The sequence below is a fragment of the Asterias rubens genome, chromosome 5, assembly GCF_902459465.1.
Source record: "Asterias rubens chromosome 5, eAstRub1.3, whole genome shotgun sequence".
Classification (NCBI taxonomy): Eukaryota; Metazoa; Echinodermata; class Asteroidea; order Forcipulatida; family Asteriidae; genus Asterias; species Asterias rubens.
The window spans coordinates 21,392,557-21,418,109 of record NC_047066.1 but is presented as its reverse complement, the minus strand read 5'-3'; the positions used below and the strand labels follow the sequence as shown (position 1 = coordinate 21,418,109).

Below are 25,553 nucleotides of genomic sequence, written 5' to 3'. Positions count from 1 at the left end.
GTGTAATTATGGTTTTCATAATATCCCTGTTTCACCATCATTGTGTTATCCCTATACAAAGTATATTTACTTGGTAACAACTAAAAAAGGGTATAAAGTTCATAATTAAAGACCTTTACCATAGTGTGGCCATCTTGTTTTTTCTCTATTCCAACTCAATGTAACCAAACTGAGGCTGGACGAAACAAAATCTGGTGCCATGTTTGGGCAATGAATGTTAGCATTCATTACTGTTATTGGAAACAGGGAACATGACCAAGATGGTGACAGTGTGATACAGGTCTATACTGTCATAATTATAGCAGGCCTGTGATTGTACATGGGAATATAAACTCTCACCCAGTTACTGGAGGGCTCGCAAAAGTGTACATTAACTCTGTGAGAGTTCCTATCTCCATGCACAGCCACAGGCCTGCTACGATCAGCCCCCCCCCCCCCCCCACCACAATTGATTAGTGTATGAAAACTTCTTCTTTGCGTTGAATTAATAGTAGCACTCATTCTGCCATATAACCATAAGTCAAGGCAAACAAGGCACCCAGTTGTCGTTGATTTTTGTTTCTTCTGTTTTGGTCAGGTTGGCGTAGTGGTTGCTTTCCTCGCCTTCCACCTCTAGGAACCTTGTTCGAATCCCACTTGGGTTTTCTGTCCCTACCTGACTGCCTGGGTTTTCCCTGGAACAATTCTCAAGTTGTTGTGAATATCACAAGGCAATGTTTTTAGGAGAGTCGCGTAAATCCATTGTACATGCTAAAATAATTTCCGCCTCACTGAGAATTATTTCTGTTAAACTGCTTTAAGGCCAAGTCACACTGCAGAGTTATTGAAAACAATAGCGATCTTGACGCAAAGAGAACGCATTCTAATGGTTGAACTGCTCCATGCAGAAAACGCCCACGCTCATTCAGCCAATCGAGGGCGTACATTGTTAACGTTCTCGTTTTTCATTCTCGTTATCTCGGCCTGTGTAACTGGGCCTTTACTCATTTCTCGAAAACTACAGCACCTTATCAAGTAATATTCTAAGCTTTCTACTATTGTTATCTTTAATTTGTGTAACTAATGTAAACTTGTGGATGTATGTGTTTTGCGTCGCACAAAAAGTAACCCAAACCCTTCCATGATGATTCCTGATGATGTGTCAACTTTGGCAGAGTGCCTGAGGTTCAGTGATTCAGGATTCGTTACACAAATTGCATGAGAAAGGCCATCTATGATTACAATGGTCATGTTACACTCATCGAACTTAGCTCCTTAAAGTTAAACTATTAGTAGAAAGTCATGACAGTGGCAAAAATAACTTTCTCAGAATCAATGGAAAAATAATCCTGTGTCCCTAACCTTTTACATTAAATGGAAAGACCTGTGTGTTGTGTCATTGAGAGAATGCCCCAATGTTTCTGGCTTGGTTGGCTGTAGATTGTACTACAGCACCTTGTAAATCGTTACATGGTGCTGTGTATATAAATGGGTCTTTTGGGCTGCATTCGTTTAGCTTCCCTGGGTCGACCCCGGTCTGCCCCGGTATGTTCGAATACCCGGGTCAGCCCCCAGTGCCCTGCTTATGGAGTGGGTCACTTGGGGGTGACCTGAGGTGCATGCCGTCACCACAAGAGGGCCAGTGTTATCATGGATTAGCTCTTGTCAGGGGCTCACCCGAGTAAGCACCACGGGGTAGACCAAGGGAAGCTAAACGAACGCACCCATAATTTACTCTGTGCATACCTGTGGAACAAAACAATAAATGTTGACTTACTACAATGGGAAAGGTTAGCTTTAGTAAGCCCAATTTCTGTCATGGTGTTTTTTCACTTTTTTCTTTTCCCTTTTCATATTAGGAAGGCAAAGTACCCAGCCCACAGCCTCCACCTTTTCAAAAAGGAAGAAGATTAAAACTAGTTAAGAAGGTATAACGTTAAAACATTTAGCCTGTTTTTGTACTTTGTACAAATATTTTCTCGAGTCCCTTGTCCCCTAAAATCTTAACGATTGTGAATATCTTCAAATGCTATTTTCTCAACTTTGACTGTATTTCAGACAGTAATATTTCTCTGGAAATTGAATTTTAAAAGCATTAATCTAATCATGCTAATAGGGCTGGATGGCTCAGTTGATAGAGCGCCAGTACGTTAATCTGGATGTCGTAGGTTCAATTCCAGCTCGAGTCAACTTTTCTTTGTTCAAACCCCAAAATGTACCCAGTCAATTTCATGTGTTGTTCATTACTTGAATTTGTTAATCGGCTAGAATCAAGAATGAAACTAAATTTTATAATTATAATACTGCACTCTATCTTTGAATGGAGAATCTCTGTGTCATTAAGTATACTTCTGAACCAATTATAACCCTCCTTTTCTATTGGCGACAGGTTCCTAAGGTAACGCCATGGTAGAGGGTACATTGACAGGAAATGCTACATTTCCTCGAGGCGGGTTTGCTTCTGAGCCATCTCCTCTGTAGAGTGACAGCTTTTAAAATGTCAGACAGCTGAAGAGGGTCTGGTATGTACACGGTGGGAACACCTTATTAGGGGAACTCGCATAATGAAGTAGAAATGCAGTTAAAAATACGCAGAGATTGCGAGATATGGTTTAAAGGAACTGGATACTATTGGTAATTACTCAAAATAATAAGTTCAAGCATAAAACCTTTCTTGGTAACGAGTAATGGAGAGCTGTTGATAGTATAAAACATTGTGAGAAAGGGCTCATTCTGAAGTAACGTAGTTTTTGAGAAAGAAGTAATTTCTCACTAAAATATTTGTATTTGATTTCAAGGCCTTCAGAATTAGATTTTGAGGTCTTGAAATCAAGCATCTGAAAGCACACAACTTCGTGTGATAAGGGTGTTTTTTCTTTCATTATTATCTTGAACTTCAACGACTAATTGAGCTCAAATTTTCACAGATTTGTTATTTTATGCATATGTTGAGAACCCCAAGTGAGAAGACTGGTCTTTGACAATTACCAATAGTGTCCAGTGTCTTTAAACAGTGAAAGTTTAATGTTAAATGTGTTTTGTGTCGTACAAAAAGTACCCACATCCTTTAAAGGGAATATGCGCAACAACAGGTTTAAAGGAAGTGTACACTTTTGACAATTATGCCACAAATTATGACCTTAAAACCCACTTGGTAAAGACCACTCGAGAGCTGTTGATATTGTAAAAACAATGACCCTCTTTGAAGTAATGTAGTTTTGGCTTTGAGCTGTTTATTTTGTTAAAAAAAGTTATTTATTAATTTGAATAACGGTGCGAGGACCCGGTTCTGTGTGGTAATGACAGGGGGTTCGTGGCTGGCCGCTGTTAACGGACTGCGCCTCCATGCAGTTTGGTCTGTTAAAAGCGGCCAGCCACTAACCCGGTCATTACCGCGCAGTGAAGATCGGGTCCTTGATTCAAACTGATTTTCAGTTTGGTTAACATGGAGAAGTGGTAAACCAAAGATTCTAATGTTCTTGTTTAACTTGTTCACATCTGCAGCAGTTCACCATGGAGCCTTCAATTGACTTTATCTGAACCTTGACATGCATGAGATACTCGACTTGTTCACATTGATCAACGTCATGCAGGATTCTACTCAGCAAAATCTGGCAGGTAATAACAATAATAATAATAATTATAATTGCTTCTAATATAGCGCTCATAGGCACTTCAACATGCAGTATTTCCTGCAAGGTATGTAGGACACTGTTTGAAGACATACTGCTTTTTACTTAGCACCATGTAATGGTTTACAATGTGCTGTGCCGCAATATGCAGCCAATCAAACCTGGAACACCGGGGCGAACCCCTTTTCTTTTTCGATAAGTGCACTTGGTTCTTTTATGTGTGTTACACAAGGCTTACATCCCAACTAAAGGACAAAGCATCATCTTGCTAAAGCACACAGGTGCCACGACCAGAACTCTAACCCACACTCTGCTGATCAGAAACACCAGCAGTTGAGGGTCGGTGCCCTAAACCGCTATGCCACCACACACCTAATGATGCACTCACTGCTACATGTAGGCCTACTTGTTTATGTTATGATCATTTTCTTTTTAAGATCGTAGTGTGTAAAACACTTAAACCCAAAAGGAAAAGTGTAATTATGTATCCTTACTTAACAACATCAACTCTGCAAATCTTAGTTTGCTAATTTTACCTTTAAAAGACTAAATCTACAAAATGTCGCTCTAAAACTGTTATCTTTCTTACTCCTGTTCAGGTTGTTCTAGCTTTTATGCACAAAAGAGAGACGCATTTTGGCAGGTTGAGGATGTCTAGTCTCCAGATCACCAATGAGGTATGCAGCAAGTTTGAGTTCCTGTTATGGTGCACCACACTAAATAAAGTCACTATGTCAACCTAATCTGATTCTATACTAGTAGTCTTGAAATCAATATAGTAATGAGAGTGGCTTCTCATTTAGCGCTTAAAGCCGTCACTCAGTGACGCTCAAGGCGCTCAACAAACAGTACTTTGCTGCAAGGTATGTGGGACTATGTTTTGAAATATGAGACACACTCCTTTAGCATAGCACCATGTAATGTTTTACAAGGTGCTGTGGCCCATTATGCAGCCAATCAAACCAGGAACACCGGGACGAACCCCTTCTCTTTGCGATAAGTGCACTGGGTTCTTTTACCTTCATTACACACACACAGGACCAACGGCTCTACAAAGCAGCATCGTCTGCTCATAGGCTTTATGAAATTGGCCCTGAAATGTGCTAGGTTAAAAGTCAACAAGGACACAACACAATCCCTATGAGCCTTACCTTCTTCTGGAAATGACTAGAGTATAGACGATGTGACCTGTGACATCACATGTTTACAAAAAAGCCACCAAGCCTGGACTTCCTGCAGGCACGATTTGTACACAACCTAATGGAAGAAAACATAAAAATGTTATATTTTATGGAGATTGCACTGTCTAATAAACTGTTGATATAATGAAAGGGGGCACATCTCAAAACTTGTCAAGCTTTTACTTTTATAACTCTTGGATTTATGTGGAAATTATGACATAAATTGTCAACTTTCCCATATGACCAGTGCAGTATATTGCCTGCCAGAAAAGCTAAAGAATGTACAAGCTCACACTTATTGTAAACTAAGGTCACATGGTCTATACTGTTTGAAACGTCGAGATCAAACAGGCTCTTCTCAGAGACAACACGCAAACAAAGAAGATGTACACATGGTTGTATCTGCAAGTTTCCTATTTATTTATAGTTTCTTCCATTCTTTGGTTCACAGAAAAGTTGTGGGTTAGGAATTTGTCATGAGTCTTGGCAGATGATTCACCATCAGTCACTATTTAGTGGTGCACCTTAATACTATCTGACTGTATATTGACTGTTAGTCAGTCAATTATAGACCTTGAGGTCAACAAACTTTCACATCCTCTGTGTACTTGTCCCTGTTACTAACAAAGTTATGTTAGAGAAATATAATTAGCTGTTGCAAACCGCTTACCAACCAAAATGACCTATGGTATATGCAAAAAATAGTTAATGGCCGGACAATTTGAACCTACATGTGTCCATAGAGTTATATATAAGAACTAGAGGTCGCACTGGTGATGCTTCTTGCACAAACGCGACCGGACCGCAAGGAGACACGCGCGCCATGTGTACGCGCGTGTTGAATATGAAGTATGCGTTGGAGTTTGTGTTAATTGAAAGCTAGACGCGATGCTGTTGTGTCAACTTACAAAATGGCCGCACAAACACACGCTGTGCGATGCCTGTTTTGTCAACTTAGAAAATGGCCACCTGCGCACATGCCGGGTTGCATATATAGGCCAGTGCGCCCTCTAGTTCTAGTTCTTTTCATTTATACTCTAGGTCATTTTGGTTGGTAAGCGGTTTGCAACAGCTAATTCTATTTTTTCTAACATAACTTTGTTAGTACTTGGGACAAGTACATGGAGGACGTGACAGTTAAGTTGTGACAAACTTTATCAAGTACCCGCACGGCGACTCAGGAAAATGGCTCTTTAACCAAAATTGTTTGTGAGATCTTTTGGAACAGAGGTGAAAGGCAGGGAAAGAAACCACTGAGCCAACCTTATCCATACGGAAGTTTCAAATTTAATCATATATTAATTGTGTGCGCGTTCTGTTTCTTAATTATTGTAGAGGAGTACTCATTGCCAGCAGGACCCTTAAGAATCTGAGATTGAAGATGCAGCACCCATGCTCCAAAATGGTACGATATTTTTGTTCCTTTTTTAAAGGCACTGGACACTATTGGTATTACTCAAAGTAATATTTAGCAGAAAAACTTGCTTGGTAACGAGCAATGGAGAGCTGTTGATATTATAAAACAATGTGAGAAACGGCTCACTCTGAAGTAACAGAGTTCTGGGGAAAGTTGTAATTTCTCACTCAAATAATAAAATACTTCAGGCCTGAAGCCTTTTATTATGCATCTGAAAGCACACAAACTGGTGCAACAATGGTGTTTTTTCCGTTATTCTCTTGCAACTTCGATGGCCCATCGAGTAAAGATTTTCACAGATTTGTTGTTTTATGCTTATGTTGGGTTACCCCAAGTGAGAATACTTGTCTTTGACAATTACCAAAAGTGTCCAGTGCCTTTAAGCCTCATCTACATGTATTTTGGTATATGCACATATGGTAAATCTTTGTTGGAACAAAATAGTTAAAGCCCATGAATAAAAAAAAGCTTACAAACGGAATATTTGGTATGGTGTCTAATCAACATAAATCAACCATGGTGTGTAAAGCGCAATATCAAAACCAATTTTAATTATTATTATTGGATAACAAAAAATAAAAAAATGGTCCCCTGTGGGATTTGAACCCAGGACCTCTGACTCTCTGGGCAGATGCACTACCAACTGAGCTATGAGGCTCAGCATGACATTGGTTTAGCATGGACTAAAAGCCAATCCACATGCAAGGGTCTGGTCTTAAAGGGAATATTCCAACCAGGGTTCATAGAGGTGTAAGGCAGGGAAAGAAACCACTAATAACCATAGAAGTGAAATAATCAAACTGGGGATGAGAAAAAAAATAAAAAACCTTCATTGGGATTTGAACCTAAGACCCTTCACACTCTGAGCAGATGATCTAACAACTGAGCTACTAAGGCACAGTGGCACAAGTCCACAGGTTTTCTTTAAGAACCAATTTTGTTATCGGTGTTGCATTGATACACAACTGGGCAAATAATTGTATTATCCTCCAAGGTTCCCGGGGGGGGGGGGGGGGGGGTGTTGTGGTAATGGGGTTAAAAGCATTTCGCGGAGGAAAACAATTATAGTGAGCTCAGACACAGACATTATATTTTGTACGTCCCTCTGGAGACATCTTTTGTTCTTTCATCTGTCCATGTAGTTAAGAGCCTTCCATTCCTATTCCTAACCGTTCCCCTTACCCTATTATTTACATGAAGGGGTTGTCATAACATAGGTGCGTCGGAATATGGTATACTCGGTGTACAGTGCTTTGAAAATATATTAACTTTAATAGATTGACTTTAATGAGTCCTTTTTTCAATCCTTATTAATGCAGGGCCTTCCATTGAAGTTTCTAGTCACCTTCAGTTCATCGTAACCTTCAGCCTGAGCATGGAGACAAACTGAGAAGTCGTCTTTTAGTTGACGTAAGCTCCCTTTAGATTTCCAAAACAGTTTCCTCGCTTTCCCCAGTTAAAGGCACTGGACATGTTTGGTAAATGTGAATAGACGAGTGTTCTCACTTGGTGTATCCCAACATATGTGTAAAGATGGTAACAACTTCTTATAATAGAGCCTATAGTCAAGCTTAATTCAAGACGATTCGAGAATAGTGACTTACATGTGGGCGGCCATGTTATAAGTTGGTGCATGATGGGAAATAAACATTAGACTTGAGTAAAGAATGGCACACTGCTACAATGTATGCATGATTTAAAAGTCTATGAAAATTTTGACTCAGTTGGTCATCGAAGTTGCAAGAGAATAGTGAAAGAAAAAACACCCTTGTAGCACAAATTTTCAAATTTCAGATGCCTACGAAAGACTTCAGGCCCAAAGTCTTTTAACATTTGACTAAGAAACTACCTCTTTCTCAAAAACCTGAGTGAGACATTTCTTACAATGTTTCATACTATCAACAGCTCTCCATTGTTCATAAGTTTTTTATGCTTATAACTATTTTGAGTAATTGCCAAAAGTGTCCAGTGCCTTTAAGATTCCATTATTATTATCGGCCAACATGCATTAAGTATTCGCTAGAGAGTACAGCCAACTTCAACGTCTTATGGACCTCATGCATTGACGTCATCGAACCGCCGTCTTAGAAGTAAAGCGATAAAATACTAGATACGCGCTTTTTTTGCTTACGGAATCGGTCAGGGGGCAACCTTTGTTTGACCTCAAGCCGAGGGCGCCCTACTCAATGACGTCAAGTGCATAGGGTCGATTGTCATCAGAGTCTACAACACAAGAGAAAATACATCATTGTTCTTTGGACCTGTAAAATAATTCCTGTCGCTAGTTTTTAATTATTATGCCATATGCATTTGTAATTGTTTATAGAGTATTTAAAAGGTTAACACAACAAAAAAGGGGTATCTTTTGTATGGGAGTGAGATTAGGGTTAGGGTCAGGGATAGGTAAAGGAAGCTTGAATCGGGTCAGTGTTAGGGGTCATACAGGGTTAGTGTTAGGGATAGCGTTAGGGTTAGGTTAGAATTGAGGTTAGGGTTTGGGTTAGGATTAGGGTAAAGGTTTAGGGTTAAGTTTAAAGTGGGGTCAGGGTTTGGGTTACATACGTGATTAATGTCATGGATAGTATTAGAGAAAGTTTGAAATTAGGGTTAGTTTATTTAAGTGGAATGGAGCTTTAAGGAACGAAGGATAATTACCAGCGCGGCTCTTTTTGTTATTGTTATAATGGTGAAGGGTTATATTATTAGTTTATACTTCCGATATTAAGTAACCCCCAAAACCAGCGTTCTGGGTGCTTGCCATGATCGATATCGTTCGGTCTTCACTGTTTCTTTCCTACATTTAATATCTTAGAATCATGGCAGGCAAGTTCAGACTCTATTGAACGTGTTATGGGTAAATTAATTGTTGACGGACTGTACAAGTCTCTTTGTTCATTATTGCACTTTACCTGTGAATAATTTGAAGTTGAAATGATTGGTAAATAAAACATGAATATTCAATTGAATCTACTTGTTCTAAATGTACTTTTTAAAATGTGTTTAATATAAACTTGTTTCTTCTATTGTAAAATTGTTACTGTTGTACGGAATCTATTGATCGGATGCAAAAAACAAAAATAACCCGTGTCATCAAACATTATTGCCTTTAAAAAAGGCAGCTTCCAAATTGTTTTTAAAATAAATATGGTAAAACTAAAAAAAAAAAACATCTCTAACACACTCTTCAAAATATAATTAACACATAAATTAAATCCAAATCGATTTTAATTAGCCAGACACATAAACATACACAAAATTGAAAAAGTCGCAAAAATCGCAAAAAAATCCCAAAAACATCATCACAAGAAGGCAACATTAATTTTTAAACCCTGCGAAAAAACATTTTAAATTTGTGAAAGCAATAAATCTCTAGAAGGCGACATATATGCGCAGGTTCATTTATGCGGTTTCTTTAAGCCAGACCCATAAACACACACAAAATTGAAAAAATCGCAACAAATCGCAAAAATGTCATCACAAGAAGGCAGCATTCATTTTTAAACATCAGTCACGTGACCATACTAAACCAGCTAAAAAAAACAACTTGAGAAAACATTTTAAATTTGTGAAAATAATAAATCTCTAGAGGGCGACATGTATGCGCAGGTTCAATTCTTTTAGCCAGACGCATAAACACACACAAAATTGAAAAAATCGCAAAAATCGCAAAAAATCGCAAAAACGTCAACACAAGAAGGCAGCAGTCATTTTTAAACATCAGTCACGTGACCATATTAAACCAGCTAAAAAAATAACCTAAGAAAACATTTTAAATTTGTGAAAACAGTAAGTCTCTAGAGGGCGAAATTTATGCGCAGGTTCATTTATGCGGTTTCTTTTAGCCAGACATATAAACATGCACAAATTGCGAAAATCGCGAAAATCGCAAAAAATCGCAAAAACGTCATCACAAGAGGGCACCATTCAATTTTAAACATCAGTCTCATGTGACCATACTAAACCAGCTAAAAAAAACAACCTCAGAAAACATTATAAATTTGTGAAAATAATAAAGTTCTAGAGGGCGACATATATGCGTAGTTCATTTAGGCAGTTTCATTTAGCCAGACACACAAACACACAAAATCACAAAAATCGCAAAAATCGCAAAAAATCGCAAAAAAACGTCAACGCAAGAGGGCAGCATTAATTTTGAGAAATTAGTTCGGTGTGACAGTACTTCATCAGCTAATATCCACTCCCCATAAAAGCTTTGATTGAAACAATAAATAAGAGCCTATTATAGACATCATCTCGATACGCAAACAGTAGTGCCTGATTTTAGCCCATAGGGGGAAAAATATGCGCGACTTATTCCTTGTATTTAATTTTGTTCCAAAAAGCCTGAATATTGAAAAACGCAAAAATTTCCTACAGATGCCAGTGTTAAATTTTAAATTGTGCCGATTAAATTAACATCCTTAAAATCCAACTGGCAGAGTTAACATGGTGGCTCTAGAATTTATTTTATCCAAAAGGTGCCTAATTACAAATTTATCCCACCTATAAAAAAGCCAGGAAAAATATTTAATTTAAAGCATCCTCATCACTTCACTAAAAAAATACAACACACCTTCGATCCAACAAGCATACCCCAAAACCACCACTTCAAAATATATTAAACTTATCCCATGCGACATTACCCCCATCAAGATGGCTACTAGTACGTCTCCCGTACCCTCACCCTAAGCCTTCACCATAACCACTTCAACGGACTCGCTAACAGACTGTCCAACAACCCCAACCCTGCCAGGCATCCTGCCCTGACCCTAACCCCAACTCTCCAAGCCCAACGCCAGCCATCCAGTCCTCCAAGACCCCAACTCCAGTGACTGCCTTAAAGAACTCCAGTCCCCTCAGCAGCCCAGCTCTACTGACTGCCTTTTAGCCCTCCATCCCCTCAGCCCCGAGAAATCTGAGCCAGCAAGGCCCTTGGTCAACCCTCAGATCAGCTAGAAATCCAAGGCTTGAGCAAGGCAAAACTTTTGGTGAGAAATTCGTGAAAAATTTTCTAAGTCCAAATGCGGCAAGTTTATCACTCCAAAAACCGTTAGATTTTCATAACAGCTCGTAGCACAGCGGTGAAGGCCAGAGACTACAGAGTGAAAGGTCCCCGGTTCAAGCCCTACCCATTTTTACTAGAATTTAAAAAAATTCTTTATTTTAATGGTAAAAGGGTCCTGGAGAGGATTTGAACCCACCCGGCTCACAGCCCCAGGATTCTGGGGGCTGTGAGCTAGCCCGCTGCGCTACGGCGGCTCTTGAAAAAATTTGCTCGGAACTAATATTTAAACCTTAGGATGGGGGGGTCAAAAAAAACCAAAAAATTTAAATGAGATGAGAACTATGAACTTTGACATGACCAGAAAAGCAAGTTAAAAAAAAGAAAATTTGAAGACATGCAATACTTTAAAGAGGATCTTTATTTCACCAATGGTCAATACAGATAATAGTAATTACAAGTAAAGAAAATACAAGTACTTGTGGGTATAAATTTAGGCATTTCAACATGAATTAGACATTTATCTTAAATTAAGACACTAAAAAATGATACGAAATACGCAGTACTCTGAAATTCTTTCAACAAAATTTTAACAACTACATAGGGCCTACAGTTGCGTACAATTTGTTCGAAAACTACGTTACTCTAGAGGGAGCCATTTCTCACCATGTTTTAAACTATCAACAGCTCTCCATTGCTTGTTACCAAGTAAGATTTTATGCTAACAATTATTTTGAGCAATTACCAACAATGTCCAGAGCCTTTCAGCAATTTTTAATTGAAATTGTAAACATTTAATACATCAATTTAACCTAAGTTCGCTTTTAAAACTGTCATGCGAGGGCGCTGTTCTTTAACTCCCTGCGTAAAAACTGACTGATGCCATTTTTTTAAGATCAACTATACACTTATAATTCAATTTATACTGAACTTGAAAGCGAGGCTTGGTGGTTTACATTACTATTATGTTAACTGTTTTATTTAAAACATTACTAGTATTTTAAGCAGCGGCACCTAACTGTATCATGCAATGCTACAATAGTCAACCATCATTTTAACAGCGCACAACAAATCTCATCAAAGTCACCAACAAACTTAATAGGCAGTGCTGATATAAGGCTTTTTAAAAATGTTGTTTATTTTAATGAACTAAGATGAATTTATTTATTTGAATTTCTTCAAATAACCCTGCTTAATTTAATGAACTGACACCAAGTAAGGTATGGCACGTATAATTTTAATAAGTAATAATTGTTACTATAATTTAATACTACCCCTTTCCCAATAAAAGTAAATAAATTATAAAGTTACATAATATATTTCCTCGCCTAACTACAAGAATAATGGAACCCCCCCCCCCCCCTCCAAGAATGAGATAAATAAATACAATTTTCAAGTAATGAAATCATCAAACATATATATTTATAGCTAGACCAAAATTAGCACTTATTTACTATTCATATATAGTAATATTTATTTTAATGTGTGTAATCATATGCATCCCCATTTTTCAGGGGGGGGGGTGATGGTTAGTTATTTTATAGTGTTATTTGTTGTTAATCAATTTTATTTAGTTTTTTAACCATTATAAGTAATCTAATCTAGTATAATAATTTAACATATCTTTTCATAATCACTAAGTGTTAGTAACATTTTGATGTTAGTTATATATAATTATTGATCTTCTTTCATAATTTGTTCTGTAGTTTGTTTCATTTTACATAAAAACCCACCCCTAACATTAATTAATTTGTTATTCCTAGAGAAAATTGTCACAGTGTTAGTCTAGCTAGATTTACCAATAGATTTTAACATAAAAAGGAGGCACTCTGGTAGTTAAAAAGGCTCATGAATTCAGCATCAATTAGTCATCATATAATAAGCATGTAAAGGGCCAAAGTAACGTCATGAAAATCAAATAGTTTAACCCCAAACCAAATTTATCTGTTGTTGGGTTAGTATATAATAGTTCCCTTACCTAAAATTTAGGAACAAACTAATTAAATTTAATAGTCATTATCCCCCTTGCAAATTTAACATCTATTTATCTAACCTCAACTCTACCCCTAAGCCTATGTAACATCTAACTAAGAAATTATAATCATGGAAATCAAATAGTTTTAAACCAAACCCAAGTTATGGACCCAAGTTATGGATCTGTTGTTGGTTTAGTATAATATTCCCCTTACCACAACTTTAGGAACAAACTAATTAAATTTAATAGTCATTATCCCCCATGCAAATTTAACATTAATTTATCTAACCTCAACTCTACCCCTAAGCCTATGTAACATCTTACGTAGAAATTATAGTCATGGAAATCAAATAGTTTTAACCAAAACCCAAGTTATGGATCTGTTGTTAGTTTAGTATAATAGTTCCCTTACCACAACTTTAGGAACAAACTAATTAAATTTAAGTCATTATCCCCCTTGCAAATTTAACATCTATTTATCTAACCTCAATGCTACCCCTAAGCCTATGTAACATCTAACTAAGAAATTATAATCATGGAAATAAAACAGTTTTAACCCAAACCCAAATTATGCATCTTTTGTTGGTTTAGTAAATAAAATCATACTTTCCTCACCTAAACTTAGAAACAACCTAATAAAAGTTAATATTATTTATCCCCAATACAAATTCAACATCTATTTACCCAACCTTACGCTAACCCCAACTCTAACCCCTAAGCCTGTGTAACATCTAACCAGGGAAACCTAATGAAGTAAATAATTGTAAAGATTTAGTAAGAATACTAATATTTGTTTATTTTAAGTTTCCTACAATGCATTCCACGAGAAGGATGCCAGAGCCACCCCAACCAATAAAAACAAATAAATAATTAAGTAAATAAATAAATAAATAAATACAAAACCCAACTTAATTTCTATAAATTTAAGTTATAAACAATCATTACATTTGGCAGATAGTGACCATCGCAAGCAGTGCACGATTGTTGTATGTAATAATTTGATTAACTTTGAAAGCCTCTTTCTTGATGGCAATGCATGATACAGTTTTGTTGTCTAAAAAGAAATATATCCATTACTTTATAAATATATCACAATCTTGTACTTAAGGACACAGCAAAGTATATGTTTTAAGATGAACAGGTCAAAAGCTATCAAAACAAATTGATTAGAATTGACCGAAAATTATGTTTGTTTAAAAGTATACAAAATCTCAAAACTTATAGCAAAATCTTTATACAAAATAAATCATTACTAAATGACATTTCTGTATACATTAACCGACTCTGGAGGGGAGAGGTTACTAGCACCCTTGGCCTTAGCCAAGATCCTCGGCATCTGGCTCCTACAGTTATAAACGTTCGACCATTTTACCATTTTTAAAACCAGTTTTGGGTTCAGCAAGGTATAAATGACACTCAATATACTTATTAATCAACCAACAATCAAGAAATAAACCAGCATTGAGCGGGCTCACGGCAGTGAAAGAACTGCAGAGCCGAGGGTTCTCGACAGTGAAAGAACTGCAGAGCCGAGGGCTCACGACAGTGAAAGAACTGCAGAGCCGAGGGTTCTCGACAGTGATAGAACTGAAGAGCCAAGGGCTCATGACAGTGATAGAACTGAAGAGCCAAGGGCTCACGACAGGGAAAGAACTGTAGAGTGGAGGGCGCATGACAGTGATAGAACTGAAGAGCCAAGAGCTCATGACAACTGAAGAGCCAAGGGCTCATGACAGTGATAGAACTGCAGAGCCAAGGGCTCATGACAGGGAAAGAACTGAAGAGCCAAGGGCTCATGACAGTGATAGAACTGAAGAGCCAAGGGCTCATGACAGGGAAAGAACTGTAGAGTGGAGGGCGCATGACAGTGATAGAACTGAAGAGCCAAGAGCTCATGACAACTGAAGAGCCAAGGGCTCATGACAGTGATAGAACTGCAGAGCCAAGGGCTCATGACAGGGAAAGAACTGAAGAGCCAAGGGCTCATGACAGTGAAAGAACTGCAGAGCCAAGGGCTCATGACAGTGATAGAACTGCAGAACCAAGGGCTCATGACAGTGATAGAACTGAAGAGCCAAGGGCTCATGACAGTGAAAGAACTGAAGAGCCAAGGGCTCATGACAGTGATAGAACTGTAGAGCCAAGGGCTCATGACAGTGATAGAACTGTAGAGCCAAGGGCTCATGACAGTGAAAGAACTGATGAGCCGAGGGCTCATGACATGGATAGAACTGTAGAGCCAAGGGCTCATGACAGTGATAGAACTGAACAGCCAAGGGCTATTAACAGTGAAAGAACTGAAGAGCCAAGGCTCATGACAGTGATAGAACTGCAGAGGTGAGGGCTCATGACAGTGAAAGAACTGAAGAGCCAAGGGCTCACGACAGTGATAGAACTGCAGAGCCGAGGGCTCATGACAGTGATAGAACTGTAGAGCCAAGGGCTCACGACAGTGAAAGAACTGTAGAGCCGAGGGCTCATGACAGTGATAGAACTGTAGAGCCAAGGGCTCATGACAGTGAAAGAACTGTAGAGCCAAGGGCTCATGACAGTGATAGAACTGTAGAGCCAAGGGCTCATGACAGTAATAGAACTGCAGAGCCGAGGGCTCACGACAGTGATAGAACTGTAGAGCCAAGGGCTCATGACAGTGATAGAACTGTAGAGCCGAGGGCTCATGACAGTGATAGAACTGAAAAGCCGAGGGCTCATGACAGTGATAGAACTGTAGAGCCAAAGGCTCATGACAGTGAAAGAACTGCAGAAGCGAGGGCTCATGACAGTGGAAGAACTGAAGAGCCAAGGGCTCATGACAGTGATAGAACTGCAGAGCCGAGGGCTAATGACAGTGATAGAACTGAAGAGCCAAGGGCTCATGACAGTGAAAGAACTGCAGAAGCGAGGGCTCATGACAGTGGAAGAACTGAAGAGCCAAGGGCTCATGACAGTGATAGAACTGCAGAGCCGAGGGCTAATGACAGTGATAGAACTGAAGAGCCAATGGCTAATAACAGTGAAAGAACTGTAGAGCCAAGGGCTCATGACAGTGATAGAACTGCAGAAGCGAGGGCTCATGACAGTGATAGAACTGCAGAGCCAAGGGCTCATGACAGTGACAGAACTGCAGAGCCGAGGGCTCATGACAGTAATAGAACTGCAGAGCCAAGCGTGCATGACAGTGATAGAACTGAAGAGCCAAGGGCTCATGACAGTGATAGAACTGTAGAGCCAAGGGCTCATGACAGTGATAGAACTGCAAATATATGTATTTGGTTTGGTAAAATTTGCACCTTCTCTGTAACAATTTGTAATGCAAGTTTCATATCTGATGACAATTAACCAACCTCAAAATTAAAACAACATTAATTCACATGGTGTGAATAGGACATGTAAAATATCACGCCTAAATTTAACACTAAGAATATTATATCAAGTAAACTTTTGTAATGGACAACAATTGTTAATTTTCAGTCAGTCCAAACTTTAGACAGTTGATTGAAAATAGAAGTACCCAGTTGATTCTAGAGGGGAGAGGTTACCAGCACTTCACCCTCAGCCAAGATCCTCAGCATCTGGCTGTGAAATTAAACCAATAAACTGGAGTTTTAAGATTGAATGAAAAAAATAACCCAGAAGTTCTTATTGAACATATGAGGGGAGAGGTTACCAGCACTTCACCCTCAGCCAAGATCCTCAGCATCTGGCTCCTGCAGATAATGATTCATTTATAAGCAGTTTACCTTTTTAAACCAGTCGTTTGATAACAACAAAGTGTTCATAATACTCCATTATATCTTTATCAAATTAACTACAATCGAGACTTGAGATTTAAATAGAGAGAGGGGAGAGGTTACCAGCACATCACCCTCAGCCAAGATCCTCAGCATCTGGCTCCTATAGATAATGATGCATTCATAAGCGTTTTTTTTCCAAAATCTTGACAATTTATGAGCGGAAATTATGAATGAAACTCAATTTGTTTCAAAAAAACCATATTTGATACTTATACAGGTGGAGGGGAGAGGTTCCTAGCACATCACCCTCAGCCAAGATCCTCAGCATCTGGCTATATTCCTATCAACATACTGTGCATGTCAAACATTACCTTTACTTGAATAGCGAGTCTGATTGGTTTAATAGACATGACTTGTTTCTCCTACCCTAAGAGGGGAGAGGTTACCAGCACTTCACCCTCAGCCAAGATCCTCAGCATCTGGCTCCTAAAGTTAATGATGCATTCATAAGCGTTTTTTTACCAAAATCTTGACAATTTATGAGCGGAAATTATGAATGACACTCAATTTGTTTTAAATAAACCATATTTGATACTTAAACAGGTGGAGGGGAGAGGTTTCTAGCACATCACCCTCAGCCAAGATCCTCAGCATCTGGCTATATTCCTATCAACATACTGTGCATGTCAAACATTACCTTTACTTGAATAGCGAGTCTGATTGGTTTAATAGACACGACTTGTTTCTCCTACCCTAAGAGGGGAGAGGTTACCAGCACTTCACCCTCAGCCAAGATCCTCGGCATCTGGCTTATGTACATAGTGACATATTTATAAATGCATTTATCATAATTTGAACAACCATAATCAAGACATGCGATTTATACACATAAAGGGGAGAGGTTTCCAGCACATCACCCTCAGCCAAGATCCTCAGCATCTGGCTTGATCTAGAGTATATACAAAATCTGCATTTTCACTATAGTTTAAACCGGTAAAGATTTGTCCAAAGAACTTTAAGCCAAAGATTAATATTCATTTGAATGGTTCTCAAGTGAAGTAAAGAGGGGAGAGGTTACCAGCACATCACCCTCAGCCAAGATCCTCAGCATCTTGCTCATTGTGTCCTTCACAAGTATTATGCAAAACCCTGAGTGAGTACGCAGAGTTTTCATAATAGTACAAAGAGATTCAAAGTGTCCCTGCAAACATTTCATTCACAAAGCACAATACAAAACTTCAGGTTCTGTACTGCTCTCCATGAAGATGAGGTCCGTCAATTACAACATTGAAGGGATTCCTAGGTGTGTCATGGCCGAAAGGAGTCGTTAAGAGCATCGGATTCAAGTTCTGGTGTTTCTGATCAGCAGAGTGTGGGTCCGAGTCCCAGTCGTGACACCTGTGTTCTGAAGCTAAACACTTAACCATTGCTTCGTCGTTCGGATGGGATGTAAAGCCGTTGGTCCCATGGGTTGTGTGTCGCACGTAAAAGAACCCAGTGCACTTGCAGTAAAGAGAAGGGGCTGCCCTGGTGTTCCTTGTTTGATTGGCTGCATACTGTAAAACATTACATGGTGCTATGTGAAATGAGTAGGTCTCGTACTTCAAACGTAGTCCAACACATCTTATAGGAAAACACTGAATGTTGAATCACCTTGAGCATCACTGAGTGGCGGATATGAGCGCCATAAGAAGCCACCACTATAATTCACAATCACAATCACGATTCAAGATTTTCTGCATCCATAGATCCTGTGATTCAATAAGCAACGAATCGGTGACACTTTTCCGTAGAGTGATGCACTGATAGAGGAATCTCAGGTGTAATCAGTGGTTCAAACAACACGCGGTAACAAAAATGGTCAAGGCATGGGTCATATTTACCCGAATCTAAAAATTTGAAATCTCCAAGTTAACATCCATGTCTTATTCTCCTAATTTCATAGCCACATGGCCACTCAGAGTTTAAATCTAATGTAATAAATATTTCAACCTCAAGATTAGGTTGATTTGAAACCAATCAAATAAACATTTTGAAGTCGTTATTTCAAACGAACCTCACCATGTAATTAAAATACTCAAATACACATGATCAATGGTGGGAAGTTTCCCCTTTTCCAATACACATTCTTCAAAGTAGAAAGTCCAAAGAATAAATGTCTGTTACAAGGTTCTCTTTCTTGAAATAGTTGAAAGTCTTGGAATTTTCCTTGCTGTTGACATACTCCGAGTTCTTGATTTACAAGTGTAAATGTCACTAACACAATCTGTGTCAATTATCTGTGTCAATTATCTTTAGATAGATGGCATACATATTCATATACAAGTTCACTGGACACTATTGGTAATAACTCAAAATAGTTGTAAGCATAAAAAACTTACATAGTAACGAGTAATGAAGAGCTGTTGATAGTAGAAAACATTGTGAGAAACGGCTCCCTCTGACATAACAACATTTTGGGGAAAGAGGTTATTTTCTCAATTAAATATTAAAAGACTTCATGCCTGAAGCCCTTTATAGGGCATCTAAAGCACACACGTTTGTGCAACAAGGGTGTTTTTTCTTCCATTATTATCTTGCAACTTCAATGAGCCCAAATTTTCAAAGATTTTTTATTTTATGCTTATGTTACGATACACCTAGTGAGAAAACTGGTCTTTGACAATTACCAAAGGTGTCCAGTGCCTTTAACAGTTTCACGTAACAGTGGTTTAACCGTTCGTAATGTCAAAAATGTCAATGATTGGAGAAAGTCTTTCTGTGGTACATAGCTGATGAAGACACAATCCTTGTGACTAACGTGAGAAGTTCTTGGTAATGTTCATCCATATGCGCAACTTGCTGTCCTTGTTTGTGGAATCCCATTGCTGCTCAGTTGAAGAGTTGAAGAAATTTTTTGAACAAGATACAGTTTTCCGAGTGTTCTAAAGGCAATGTCACACGAGGCAATTTACAGGCAACCAGTTCCAGGCGATCTCCAAGATAAGATTTGATTCACATGTTGAATGTTCTCATAATTTTTTAAGGAATTATAAAACATTATTTAAAAAATGACTCCTGTAATACCAAAGTGGTCCCGAGCATGCACAGTTGGTTGCCTCCAAGTTGCCTACAAAGTTTCCTCATGTGACAAGGCCTTAATAGCGTCTACCAACAAGCAGTGGCAATCTAACTTTGCTGTTCTAATGTCGTCTGAATTTGTAAGAAGCTTAAATCCTTTTTAAGATGCTTGGTGGCTTGCTGGCTTGCTGATAACAGTTGATCCTTGAACAGAGAAGAATCAAGAAGCATGGCATGACACTCCTGTCATTACCCGATGTATTATCTACATAAGAAAAGAAGAAGCTGTATAAGTTCATGAACACACAATGGGTTTTGTGGGTGAGCAGGATAAACTGTATGTAACATTTGTTTCTTTGGGGATCATACAAATTTTTTAAAAATGTTTGGTTTCTCTGTACACAGTGTTACTAACACAATTTGCTCACCAAGTCCTGCAAGAAAATACTCCACATGAATACTATCTCAGGTGGATTTCGAACCCAGTATCCCAATTCTAGAGCAGATCTTAACCACCATTGTTATTTTCATTGGGTTTTTTTTATTGCCGAAATATGTACAAATCCAATATTTTCAAAAGCCGAGACAAAGATAAACACTCTTTCTCTCAAACGTGAACACTTAATTTGACAGATTTTTACAGGATAGTTGCATGCCCCCCCCCCCCCCCAAGATAAAGAAGAGGGATAAAATGGCCTACTGGTTTGAAAAAAGTTACAAAATGTGACAACTATTTTTTGAATTTATTTAATTACACATTCAGCAACACCAACGCCAATAACAGGATGCTGATTCGGAAACGTTTTTTATGTGGGTGGAAAACCTGAATGGGTAAAATCAACGCAATTAGTTTAGCCTAAATAACCCAATCCATAATCTGGTGCAAGGTGGGACCGAGGTCCACAGAGGTAAAAGACAGGGAAATAAAAAAAAAAACACTGAACCAGCCTGATCCAGGAACAAACAATCATACAATCATATGTTGTGTCTTGTGAAGAAGGGTCTTAGTAAATCACTAATCAGAGCCCAATTTCATAAAGCCTGTAAGCACAAAAATTTGCTTAGCATGGAATTTCTTCCTTTGGTGAATACAAGATTACCAACCAAACTTTAATTTGTTGCATATTGCTTGTTACTGGCATTCAGCTGTTGTTTGTTTATCCTGAAAATCACAGGGAAATTTGGTTGGTAATCCTTTTTTTATTAAGGAAGAAATTTCATACTAAGCAAATTTTGTTTGTGCTTACAGACTTTATGAAATTTTAAGGTTACCTTTACCCGGCGGATAAAGTAACCATTTTTGGTACAAGGCTCCCTTACGGCCTATTAATTATCATTAGCCGAGGAGCCCTCTTGAATTTTTAACTGTTTTTGTGTAAAATTGTCGCCAAATTATGACCAAAAATATTATGGTAATTTCACTGATCCACCTGACTATTTTAAGAGTTAGGGAACAGGCTACTTACTGCTTTGAAAGGTGTCATTGCATTGTCACTCTGTACCGTCTGTTGTAGTTCAGTTCAGAAAGGACTGATGCTTTGCTGGCCTGCCCAACCAAGAAGAAGTTCTTGAGACAAACGTCTTCCCTGAATGGATTAAGTGCAAATAACGAATTGTAAAATCTAGAGACGAATTACAGTCATCTTGGCTGTTAAAGACACTGGACACTATTGGTAATTGTCAAAGACCAGTATTCTCACTTGGTGTATCTCAACATGTATAAAATAACAAACCTGTGAAACTTTGCGCTCAATTGGTTGTCGGAGTGGCGAGATAACTATGAAAGAAAAATACCCTTGACACACGAAGTGTGCTTTCACATGCTTGATTTAGAGTTCTCAAAAGGTCTCAAAATCAAATTCTTGGAAAATTACTTCTTTCTCGAAACTACGTCACTTCAAAGGGAGCGGTTTCTCACAATGCTTTATACTATCAACCTCTCCCCATCACTCGTCACCAAGAAAGGTTTTATGCGAATTATTATTTTGAGTAATTACCAATAGTGTCCACTGCCTTTAAAGTACATTCTGAATTCTGAATTCTCAAATCTCACTTCTGCTTTGGGATTCTTTGTTTGAAACTTGTTTTAAACTTTCAATAAAAACAACAATAATTTGTCTACAGAGATTCTACTGAACACTTGTCTGGCCAAACTACTCAGTGTGACATTTTAATGCAGACCATGATTGCAAAATTTTGAGTACTCTTTATGGAGATTTAATACTTCACTTTATTTACTTTATGTCAAATCAGTAGCTGTCTCGATTCCTCAAATCATGTGTCAACCAAAGTGTATATGAACCTAGAGTTCTAAGTCAATACATAATGAGAAAATAGAGTTGTCTATTTATACCAACCACAAAGACCTTTGGTGTGAATGCAAAAAAATAGTTAGTGGTCTGACGTTTTGACAATAGCACAGTCTTTCTCTGAGCCTTCAAAAAGTCTCAAAACATCAGGCCACTATTATTTTTTTCCCAATAAACGATGATAAAGAGGAAAAAGATAATCACCTTTATAAAGAACTAAAGAACCAATATCTTTACTCCAAGATGCAAATGCCGAGTTAGTTTTCCTCCACAGCCTTCTTCCATTGAGATGATCCTATGGCTTGTCAAATCTTTAGGCTGAAGGCGGCCATCGTCAAGTCAGAATGAACATTGCTGTAGAAGACAATAAAAATAATAATAATGCCTTTTCAAAAAGATCAAAGTGCTGAACAGAGTAAGATTAGAAACACCATAAAAAGGGGGGGGGTTACGAGAACAAAAATGTTATAGGACGTTTCCTGAAAATGGCGAAAGAAGGAGCCTTGATATTGATGTGGGTAGCTATACACTTTGGGACCAGCTACAGAACCAGATCTTTCCTGAGAGATTTTGAAGCAGTAGGAATAGACAGAAGAAGTTTATCATCAGAGGATCAAAGTCCCACTCTGCCGGGTTGATAAAATATAAGTACATCAGATAAGTGGAGGAGAAAGATAGACGCTTCTTGATGGGTAACCAGTGAAGTTTGGAGATTAAAGATGAACCATATAGATGTCAAGTGAGTGCATAAGAGAGTCATAGTCAGCTCATCATGATGCACATTTAGAGCATCCACAGTGGACTATCACATAGTGAAACATGGCATCCAGCACATTGGAACCTGTGCAACACAGAGCAATTTTACATCTTGCAGACTGTTTGCCTCAGTTTGCCCGCACCACACAAGAAGTGAAAGCAGACTGTGGTTTCCTTAAAGCTGTCTGAGACAAGTTACCAAGAAAAGTAATAACATGAATATGATAAATTTTCTAATAACGTGGTTGCGACTGATAAGGGCCATGAATTAAATAAAAGCAGATGAAAACTTATGTTGCGATTTCAAGACAGTCTCAGATGTAACTGATTTCAAGACATAATCGTCTTCAAGACCCTTGTCTTTTGCTCATCAAAAGACCGTTTACCACCATCTCTCAGAAGCACTGTAAACTACAGTTAGTCTATCGGGTCAAAGAATAAGCATCTTATATTATAAGGAAGTCCCGGACCAAAATATCATCAGGTGAAAGATTGTTTACTTCTGCTGCCCCTTCGTTGTGGAACAATTTACCAGATCATGAACTTTCTAATAACTTTGTTCAAAACTTCCTTTAAGACTCGGTCAAAGTGAGGACTGCATAAACATTTCCCTCAAATTGACGCGTCGCTGCACCACAAGCTTTATAAGATGGATACCAGCACATTATAAATGCTCATTATTATTATTATTATTTTGATTTTGAGAAAACAATCTTTCTGATTGATGAGTGTCGATCCCTTCCTGATGCTGCTCTGATCATAAAAATATCTACTAGAACTTTACCTTTAAAGACACTGGACACTATTGATAATTGTCAAAGACCAGTATTCTCACTTGGTGTATCTCAACATTATGCATAAAATAACAAACCTGTGCAAATTTTAACTCAATTGGTCGTTGAAGTTGCGAGATAATAATGGAATAAAAAACACCCTTGTCACACGAAGTTGTGTGCTTTCAGATGCTTGATTTTGAGACCTCAAAATCTAATTCTAAAGTTCTCAAAATCAAATTCAAATATTTTAGCGGGAAATTACTTCTTTCTCAAAAACTATGTCACTTCCGAGGGAGCCGTTTCTCACAATGTTTTATACTACCGACAGCTCTACATTGCTCGTACTAAGTAAGTTTTTATTTTGAGTAACTACCAATGCCTTTAAATGCTTATTGTATTTTGTGTAAAACATAAGCTCACCTGGGTGATTCAGGATTGATGTACTCCAGGATTCACGTCTGAGCGTTCCTCCAAAACTCCCTTGCCAGGTTGTCCTGTGAGTTCCTGTGAAACTTGTTTGTCAAGTTGCCTCTAGTCTGCCAGTTCCTGTGAAGCTCTCTGCCAGGTTCTCTTTATCCAATCAAGATGTTGAAAGTGTTTTCCTGTCTCCTAAATATCATTAATCATAAACCCACAAACTAGTTTTAAAATGTCAGTTTTGTTGCTAATAAAACAGAGCCATGTTAGTCTGATAGATAAAACAAGGAACGTAGTGGTAGTATTTAAAGACTAACTATTTGTATAAAAAACTCCATGTGGGCTTTCAGAGCAACAAGGTTTCCATCAGATGCAAGATTGTACAAATTTGTAATGGAGTAGGGATGTAATAAAAGCAAGTAATAGGTGATTGAATCCAATAACAAAAGGTAGTTTTGTTGCTGACATTATTTAAACTTGAAGCATCTTTCACTGCATAAATAACAGACCAGAAGAGGTAAAAGCTCCTTGAAAAATAAAGCAGCTGATCTAAGAACCCTTAGCACTTAAATGAACATGTTTCCTGAATAAACTATGACTAATGTAATCATGAAAAGAACATGTGATAAAACAGTCTGTCTAACTCACCGTACAATATTCGTGCCACACTTTTTACCTGCAGAAGTCTTTTGCATTCCATCGCCCTGGTGTCAGATGAACAACTTTACTGCATTTCTCAAAAAATGACAAAAACACAAAATGTTGATTCAGTATTGTGTATAATACTTAGATACTATCTGTTATATTTCTTTGGTTGGTGTGATTTGTTTATGAACTTTGTGACTCATTAGAAGAGAGTCACAGTCTCTGTAGGGTAAAAGCTGTTTCCAAAAGGGATAGGTTTGGTGACGACAACAACCCTGTCTTAAGACCTTCTCACATTTCATGTTCATGAAATCTTTCTGATGTCAAACAAAATACCATTGCCTTCATTCAAAATTGGCATTTCCCTTTCCCTTTAGTGGAAATGTCCCTGTTAATTTGAAGATATCCCTTTAAAAACAAAACACAGTTACAAATGAGCAAATGCTTGATGATGAATAAAAAGTAAACCAGACAAAAGCAAAGGAAGTAAGCAATAGAAAACAAACAAACAAACAAACAAATTAATAAGTGACTAGAAAAATAATCAGTAAAAAGTGATTGAAAACATGGCTTTATTGAAAACATGGCTGTACATTTATTTATACAATCGATTATTGGAATAAAAACACAACTTTGATTTAACTTTATACACAATGAAAGTTGGCCAAAG

At 38.0% G+C, this 25,553-nt stretch overlaps 2 long non-coding RNA genes across 2 annotated transcripts; one reads left to right on the top strand and one right to left on the bottom strand.

Annotated features, from left to right (window-relative positions):
• Positions 1-1,636: 1,636 nt before the first annotated feature.
• LOC117290800 lies at positions 1,637-7,990 on the top strand. Its single transcript, XR_004519077.1, has 6 exons — positions 1,637-1,907; positions 2,369-2,501; positions 3,484-3,597; positions 4,211-4,288; positions 6,128-6,197; positions 7,529-7,990. It is a non-coding gene; the product is annotated as an uncharacterized LOC117290800 (long non-coding RNA).
• Positions 7,991-19,560: 11,570 nt separating this feature from the next.
• On the bottom strand, positions 19,561-24,432 carry LOC117290816. The gene is made up of 4 exons (XR_004519080.1): positions 24,242-24,432; positions 22,494-22,643; positions 21,447-21,566; positions 19,561-20,245 (listed from the first exon to the last, which is right to left on the bottom strand). It is a non-coding gene; the product is annotated as an uncharacterized LOC117290816 (long non-coding RNA).
• Positions 24,433-25,553: the final 1,121 nt, after the last annotated feature.